The 8652-nt window shown below is 42.0% G+C and overlaps 1 pseudogene; it reads right to left on the bottom strand.

The window, feature by feature from the left end:
• Nucleotides 1–1646: 1646 nt before the first annotated feature.
• LOC118636615 lies at nucleotides 1647–2580 on the bottom strand (annotated as a pseudogene).
• Nucleotides 2581–8652: the final 6072 nt, after the last annotated feature.

Raw genomic sequence — 8652 nt, 5'->3', positions numbered from 1 at the left:
TTCGTTGGTCCCTCTGAACACTGTTGAGGAGGCTGCCCCCCCACCAGGCTGCAGGCCACTCCTTCCTCTTCCTGGTGCAGTGGGCCCTGCATGGACCAGGAGGCCCGGCTCTGCCTGGCGGCTCAGACGGGCCCGGTCTTCAGAACCAGGAAATATGACACGGACACAAATTCCCTGACCCTGTGCACAGGCCACTGAGAGCACTCCCACATAAATTCAGACATTCAGAAGTGAACAGAGGGAAGAAAGACAAACAGAATGGAGCAGGGAGTTCAATGGAGAATGACATCCTTTTTTTGGGGGGGGGGGGTATTTTCTACAAACTGAAAAATGCACTCCTGACTGGGCTCCAGCAGGGGCCTGCCTGTGGGCATGGATCCGTGGGTGTGGGGACAAGGTCTGCCCTCAGAGAGTCTGCTTTCCCAGGGGCCAAATGCAGGCTCCCATGTCCTATAGTCTCCCTGTCCTCTCCAGGCTGGGGGCTCCCAGGAGGTGCAAAGCTCTGCGTCTCCAGAGTGGGGGTGGGGTGGGCTGCTGAGATCAAGACATGTTGAGTCTTCAGGATGGACACCCCTGCCTGCAGCCATGCATAGGGTACTCCAAAATTCTGGGCAAGTGGAGGCAAGGAGGTCACGCTGGCAGTGAATAACTGGACTAGTGCCAGGGCCTAGGGGTGAAATGTGCCAACAGTGAGTGGGAATGGGAGCCTACCTCTGCCCTCCGTACCTCTCTATACACGAACTCCATGGCACAGTGCATTTGTCACCAGCAGCAGGTGGCAAGAACACAGTGCTTAATCTGTCGTACCACAAATTAGGTGAGTTTTCCAAAAAGAGCTCAACGTGATATCTTCCCCAATATGCTTGGCCCCACACCAGCCTTCCCTTTACTGGCATCTCTACATCTCCATCAGCAGGTCCCTAGAGATACTTGTGGGTTACAGGGCAGTCATGCTCGTGAGATTTGTTGAGACTTGAATTTTCGAGGTCTTGGAAAGGTCCCCACCAAAGTGACTGTGCAGGCCTGTGTGTGTCTGGGCCAGCTGGCATTAACCTGTCCATATGGTGAAACAGAAGTAGAATATCTGAAATGCCCATCGACCTACTGAGCAGCAAAGTGAAACAAAAATCCTGAAGCAGGAAGGAAGAGGGAAAGGTCAGAATGACAATACCGGTCTTTGGCATAATTCACATCGATGTGAATGGTGAACACCTAACTCCTTCTCAGAGAAGCACAAATACAGCCCTGCCTCCCCACCCCACCCCGGCCCAGCCCTCACTGGACGGGGATAGGTCAGTGGTGGGAGCCAATGTGATTCTCTGGGGCAGTGGCCCTTCCCAATACGTACCCCCCAATCCCTGCTGGGGAGAACCCCACCTGCAGATGATCATAGAGCTAGTTTAACAGAGAAGTCCTGAAGCCTTGGGTGGGGGAGGGGGTTTCCAAATTACAAATTTCTGTGATTGCTTTGTTATTTTTAGAAAGCACGACTGGCATGTTTTCACAATTAAGACCAGTTGATGCTGGACACTCATGAAAGAAAAAAATGATCAAGTTTCAGTCATAGCTCTAAGGCAGACATTACATTTTTCACAGGGACAGAGATACTGACACACTGTGCGTCAGAAGGTGGGCACACAAGGCCCTCACAACACCGTGGCCTGGACCACAATCTCTGGGTTCTTGATGTCCCTTTTGCTCTGGACCATCCTCAGCACTAGCTGGGCTGGGCTGGGCTTCTGTTCTTCCCTAGGCTGAGCTTTCACACACTTGATGGTCTGCTGCGAACATGGGGCATGGCCGACAGTCTTATCACAGGCCTCCTTGAGATTGTTGGAGTGCTCGTTTATCCACGCCAGGAGCATGACAGCAAAGAGGTCCCTGGTGCCTATGAAGAAGGCATCCACCTTACAAATGTTCATGTGGATGGACTCTGTCACCATGCAACCATCAGGGTGCCAGATCTTCTGGCTCCCCAGCAAGATCAGGTTGTTGCTGCCCAGCAGGGAGGGCAGGTCAGAGCTGGTGATGACCATGGTGTTGGGGCCCATTGAGTGCAGCATGTCCATCAACGCTAAGGCTTCTTTCTAGCTATGGATCTTTCTGTCACTCAGTAACTCAGCCTCAAATTGGCTGTGAGTTATAATGTCTACAACTGGCACAACCTTTCCTTTGTAAACAGGAAGGAGATCCTCTAAAACATGTATAGAGCCTTCACTGGTCTAGTTGTCACCCATCACCGTGTCACACTACACTAGCCGTAGTTCTGCTGCTTCAGCTCCCGCACGATGTCTATCCACCACCATGGCCAGGGAGAACTTGTCCCTGTTGTACCCTGTTGAGTACAGAGTCATATTTATTCACGTTGTTCAACCTCAAGACCTTCAGCTCATGGAGCTCCTCTGAGTTCAGCATCTGACCTTTCCAGTGCGTGTAGCCTATGTGGTTTGAAAACTAGACAGAGTTCACAGCGTGAATCTCAAATCCCAAAGCTTGCAGTGGGAATGTGGCCACCCGGTTGCCCATGCAGCTGTGGACAGCATGGCTCTGGATGGAAAGCACCCGGCACTCCTTCTTCATGGTGGACTGCCTAGGCCATGCAGAGGTCTGGCGCATCAGCGTCTCCCACTCACTGGACTTGGGCTCCACTTGGCATTGGGCTGCACTCTGCTCTGCTCCTCCCCACTCTGTGCAGGCTCTTGGCTGTGATGCCAGGCTGCCTCCCTGTGACCTCAAAGCCTCTCTTTACATTTTCTTAATACGTTTACCCTGGCCCTGGCCGGTTTGGCTCAGCAGTTAGAGAGCCCACCTGCGGTCCAGAGAGACCCGGGTTCGGTTCCCGCTAAGAGCATGTACCTTGGTTGCAGTTTGTCCCCGGCCCTGGTTGGTCGTGCGGGTGGCAGCCACTCGATGTGTCCCTTTCACATCGATGTTTCTCTCTCTCTCTCTTCCTCTCTCTCCCTCCCACTCTGTCTGTACAAAAAATGGAAAAATGTCCTCGGGTGAGGATTAAAAAAAAATAAAAATACGTTTACCCTTAATACGTATATCCTAAATACTCATAACTAAGGCATACTTTCCATTTGGTTCAGCTTATTATTTATCCTGTATAAACAGTGTAGATAATGGTAAGATTAAGCATTTAGGTTGATTGACATTAAGGCCAGGACCCCAGCACAAATTAAACTTCCATTACAATTCAAATTGTGAACAGTAGTGCAATTTCAAGACTGAACAAGGTGAATCTCAAACCATGTCTCCCATGTTCCTCTCAGTCCACCCATGTGGTTAATAATCTAGACACAGGATTTCACTTTGAGACACTGCGAAAGCACATCAACCAGTTTGGGGGGGGGGAGGAATAGATCGGATACTACAGTGATCAGTGTTCCAGGGGGTTGAGCTTGTTAAGAAAGTGTTATCAACTACTCAGAATGTTATGACATGCATTTTCAAGTGTCCCCCTTCTCTCACAGTAAAAGAACCTCTGACTTTAAGCTGGGCTCATAGCCTCCCCAATTTAAAACATATCCATTCTGCTCTACAGTTAAGTGTGGTTCCATGTATCTATGTTCTGGTCAACTGAAGATAAGTAAAATTTACATCTTTTGGGTCATGTTCTTAATGGCAAGGATGTGGCCTTCCACTAGCATTTTATACCCTTCCTGCCGGCTGGAATTCAGATGTTAGGAGAGTCATCTTGGACCATATGGATAAGGTCAACATTCTAAGAATGGTAGATCAACAAGATGGAGGTTGCCTGAACCCTTGATGACTTTTCAGCAAAGCACTGCCATAACTCCTGTGATTTTACTTTAAGAAATAAATGAACTTCTATCCTGTTTAAGGCCTTATTTCAATCTCTGTTAGAGCAGAGATTTTATGCTATTACAAATACATGGCAAATAATTTCTTACTAATAATATTTTAAGGATGAATGATAATGAGTTATTTTGGTACAATTAGAGCAACTGTTCTATTATGACACTACTCACACTGAGTTTTATCCCAAAATATTTCATAGAGCAGGAAAAAAAATGTAATCACATACAGCATGTCGCAAATTGTATAAAGCTCATAGGATGTGTCTAACATGTGAATGCCATCTATTATGTGTACTGTGGGTTGAAAACTGCCAGATTAGAACAGCAGGTTAACAAAACCACGCCTAGAGGTTTAATATCCATGTAGATTATTTGTCTTCCCACTCAGATTGTATTCCTCACCTCAGTTATAGATTTGGCTAATTCATATCATTAGGTAAAATCAGAAAGAAAGCTGGATATAAAATAATCCCCACCTATGCAAAAATCACATAGGGCATAAGTCCTACTTAGTGGGACGGCAGCTGAATGACAGCTGAAAGGACATAACTAAAGTACAATGAGTTAAATAAAAAGCATGTTTTGCTTATAAAATTATAAATAAATAAATATAAAGATATGAGACCCTATAATGGCAAGAGCATAAGTAAACAAGCATTCTCCTACACTACTGGTAGAGTGTATGTTTCTTCCAAAGAAAGAATCAGACAAGTACACAAAAATGTAATATGTTAAGTTGTTCCTCATAGTGCTATATATAATAGTGAAAAATTGGCTGCAATTTACATGTCCAACAACAGAGAATTGACTAAATAAAGTTGGTGTATCCCTGTGATAGATTAATTTGCAGCCATTAAAAATGAAGTTGAGCCTGGCTGGTGTGGCTCAGTGGACTGAGCGTCATCCCATGGTCTGAGAGGTCCTGGTTCAATTCCCAGTCAGGGCACATGCCCGGGTTTGGGGCTAGATCCCCAGTAGGGGGCGAGCAAGAGGCAGCCCCTGGATGTTTCTCTTTCACATCAATGTTTCTCTCTCTCTCTCCCTTCCTCTCTCTAAAAAAAAACAATAAAAACATACTTAAAATGATAATAATGTTCTTTGAGATTAAAATATAATATACAAAACAATAAAAACTTATAACTGAAAAAACAAATTAACTAAATTAAAAGTGTTCCAAGGCCCTTATACTGTCCAGAAGAAAAATAAAGGTACCTATTAATTTAGGACTTGATAAATTACATAAGCATATTGTAATTACAGGGATACCACTAAAAGAAAAAACGTATATAACTTCTGAAACTAGTGGAAAGCAAAGAATTAGAATGATTTTTTAAAGTATTCAACCTGGCCCTGGCCGGTTTGGCTCAGCAGTTAGAGCATCAGCCCATGGACTGATGAGTCATGTGTTCAATTCCACTCAAGGGCAGGTACCTAAGTTGTGGTTAGTCACCGGGCTGGTTGGGGTCGTGCAGGAGGCAACCAGTCGATGTGTCCCTCTCACATCGATGTCTCCCTCCCTCTCTCTCTCTTTTTCTCTCTCCCTCCCTCCATCCCTCCCACTCTTTCTGAACAAAAATGTCCTCGTGTGAGGATTAAAAAAAAAACCTCAATCTTGCCCTAGCCGGTGTGGCTCGGTTGGAATATAGTCCTGTGCACTGAAGAGTCATAGATTTTATAGATTTGATTCCTGGTTAGGGCACATACCCAGGCTGCAAGTTGAGTCCTGATCACGGCACATACAGGAAGCAACCAACTGAAGTTTCTCTCTCACACTGATTGTTTCTCTCACTCTCTCTTTCCTTCTCCCTTCCTCTCTAAAATCAATAAAAATATGATTTTTTAAAAAATAATCTGGAGTCTGAAACACCAATCAGAAAGAATATATGTACCCCCATGTTTGTAGCAGCACTATTTACAATAGCTAAGATCTGGAAACAGCCCAAGTGTCCATCAGTAGATGAATGGATAAAAAAGCTGTGGTACATAATACACAATAGAGTACTATGCAGCTGTAAGAAAGATCTCTTATCCTTTGAGATGACATGGAGGGACCTGGAAAGTATTATCCTAAGTGAAACAAGCCAAACAGAGAAAGACAAGTATCATATGATCTCACTTATTTGTGGAATATAATGAACATAACAGTCTGAGAAATGGGGTAGTCCCAGAGACGTGGAAGTGGGGTATAGACTGACAATCCCCAGAATAGGGGGTGCTGGGGGAGAGATAAACCACAGAACTTATATGCATGTATGCATGAACAATGGACATGGACAACAAAGCTGGGGACAGGGCAGGGAGGGGGGAGGGGAGTATCAGTGGGGGAAAAAGGAGAAACATCTGTAACAAAAATAAATTAATTAATAAAAAATAAAATAATCTGGAGTAAGGCAATAAAAGAGTGAAATACAAAGTATAAAATAGGATCGTTAATTAAGACCAAAACCTATTATTAATTCCTTTAAATATAAATTAATCTAATGCCCCAGTTAAAAGACAAAGATTTTTAGAAAAAACACATATTAATCAAAAGAATTACATTTTAATAAAAGACCTACATTTTTATTTTAAAAATTCATTTTAATTAAAAGACGATATCTAAAAACTAAGGATAGAGAAATGTAAAGTATAGGAAAAAATACGCCACGCAAATATTAAACAAAAGAAAGCTAGAGTAGATATAGTCCTATCAAAAATATGTAAGCCAAAATGTAATGTAAATGTAAATGTATTATCATAAATAAAGATAATCACTTTTTATCAAAGGTATAATTTACCAGAAAGATAAAGCCATTTTAAATCTGTATCTAATACAGCATCAAAATAAAGCAAAAATTGATTGAAAAACAAGGAAATACATAAAACCATATGTAGAATGGGAAATTTTAACATTAGTCTCAGTAATTAATAGAACAAGTAGATTTAAAACAGCAGAATGGATATGGAAGAGTTGAACAACATGATTAAGACAAGTTCTCATGGACATATACAGGGTGGGGCTAAAGTAGGTTTATAGTTATTCATATGAAAAATAATACAATTAATAATAATAATACAAGAATAAACTCGTGTACTCACAACCGTAACCTACTTTTGCCCCACCCTGTATAAATCACAAAAACTATAGAATGTAGACATATTTAACCCTAATATTAACATTTTATGAGATTTCATCTTTGTTTTTTTCTTGCCAATGTCTGCAATTTGCAGGGGTGTTTTTTAACACGTGTATCTTTTGACCCCGATTTTTGTTCAACTGTTAATTTTAATACCCATGTACCAGTTTTCATGTGTAAAGCAGTGACAGGCTTTAATTCTCTTTATTTCATAGCTGAGTGGCCTCCATTCTTCCCTTACAAATAGACAAAAATATTAAAGTGTGTGAACTTCACAAGTGCATCTAAGTTTTGCAAAGTTCTAAATAATGGCAGTATAACTATGCAAATACACTCTTTCAGCTCTTCATTATTTTGTAATGAAAAGTTTTCTCTAAATCAGTGGGGTTTTTTGAGGTACAGATCAAGACCCATTCATGAACTATAAAACTGATTTAGCATGCCCAAAGTATCATTTTAAAAATTAAATAAAGCACAGTAGAAGATTAGAAAATATCAGAGTACACATAAGAGTAAAAATTGTTCTTGAAACTTGTTTCCATGTATATAGCTATTTACATATATAGTGTATATGTGCTTCCGTATACTGTCTATAAACACCTATATGAACATATATGATTAAGTGTACTGATTTATAATGTAAAATTCATTTTTTATTGTGGCTTGTGGACAAAAAGCGTAAAGCCAATTATGTAAATAATCTCTCAATTTCCTTGTTTTGAAGACGTATAGGAAAACATGATTATAAGTTTTCTACTTCCATCTGGCCGGTGTGGCTCAGTGGTTGAATGTTGACCCATGCACCAAGAGGTTACCGGTTCGACTCCCATTCAGGACACATGTCCAGGTTGTGGGCCTGATCTCCAGTGGGGGAGATGCAGGAGGCAGCCAGTCGATGTTCTCTCTCATTGATGTTTCTATCTCTCTCTCCCTCTCATTTCTTCTCTCTCTATAATCAATAAAAAAAATTTTTTTAAGATTTCTACTTCCTATATATCCTAAGGTCCCTCTTCACACCCTGAGAAAGCAAATGTATTAGCCAGCTTTACTGTAAAACGGGCAATCTCGAAAATCTCAAGATGGCAACAACAACCATCTATTTCTTGCTAGTATTGCCACCTGCAGGCGCACGTGCTGTGGCAATTCCGTATGTGCTTCCATTCTTGGGACCAGACTGAAGGAGCAGCCCCTGTTTCGGAAAGACCCATTTCAATGGCAGAACAGACAAACAAGAGAAATGATGGAAGTATGTGATGCTCAAATGTGGCACACATCATGTGCACTCACATTCCATTGGCTAAATTACATCAGGTGTCCAAGCCCAAAGTCAGTGTTGTCGTATTGTAAACTCCACCTTAAGGTGGCAGGCACAACAAGCAAATGTCAACAAGCAAGGACATAAATTTCTCATCAGTAAAGGAGCTAGTCTTGGGAACAACGATACAATCTAGCAGAGCAACACACTCCTCTCTTTTCCTTTTCTAATGTTTTTGTGCGACAAATGAGAAGAGAATATTTCTTGTTCCTTAGGTACAAGAAGTCAAGGTCATGGCTTATATGAGTTGTAGTCTGGTTAGTTTCCTCTGGGTTGTGGTCAAATACTTCCCATTAAAATTGGACCATTATCCTGCTAATGGACTAGGACTTTAAGTATAACTAAACAGGACAAATCCATCCATGTACTGAAAAAAATTACCTGAAGAACATATAAG

Source organism: Molossus molossus, unplaced genomic scaffold (assembly GCF_014108415.1).
Source record: "Molossus molossus isolate mMolMol1 unplaced genomic scaffold, mMolMol1.p scaffold_m16_p_2, whole genome shotgun sequence".
Lineage (NCBI taxonomy): Eukaryota > Metazoa > Chordata > Mammalia > Chiroptera > Molossidae > Molossus > Molossus molossus.
Note: the sequence above shows the minus strand (reverse complement) of the source record. Positions and strands in the feature narration are given on the sequence as shown.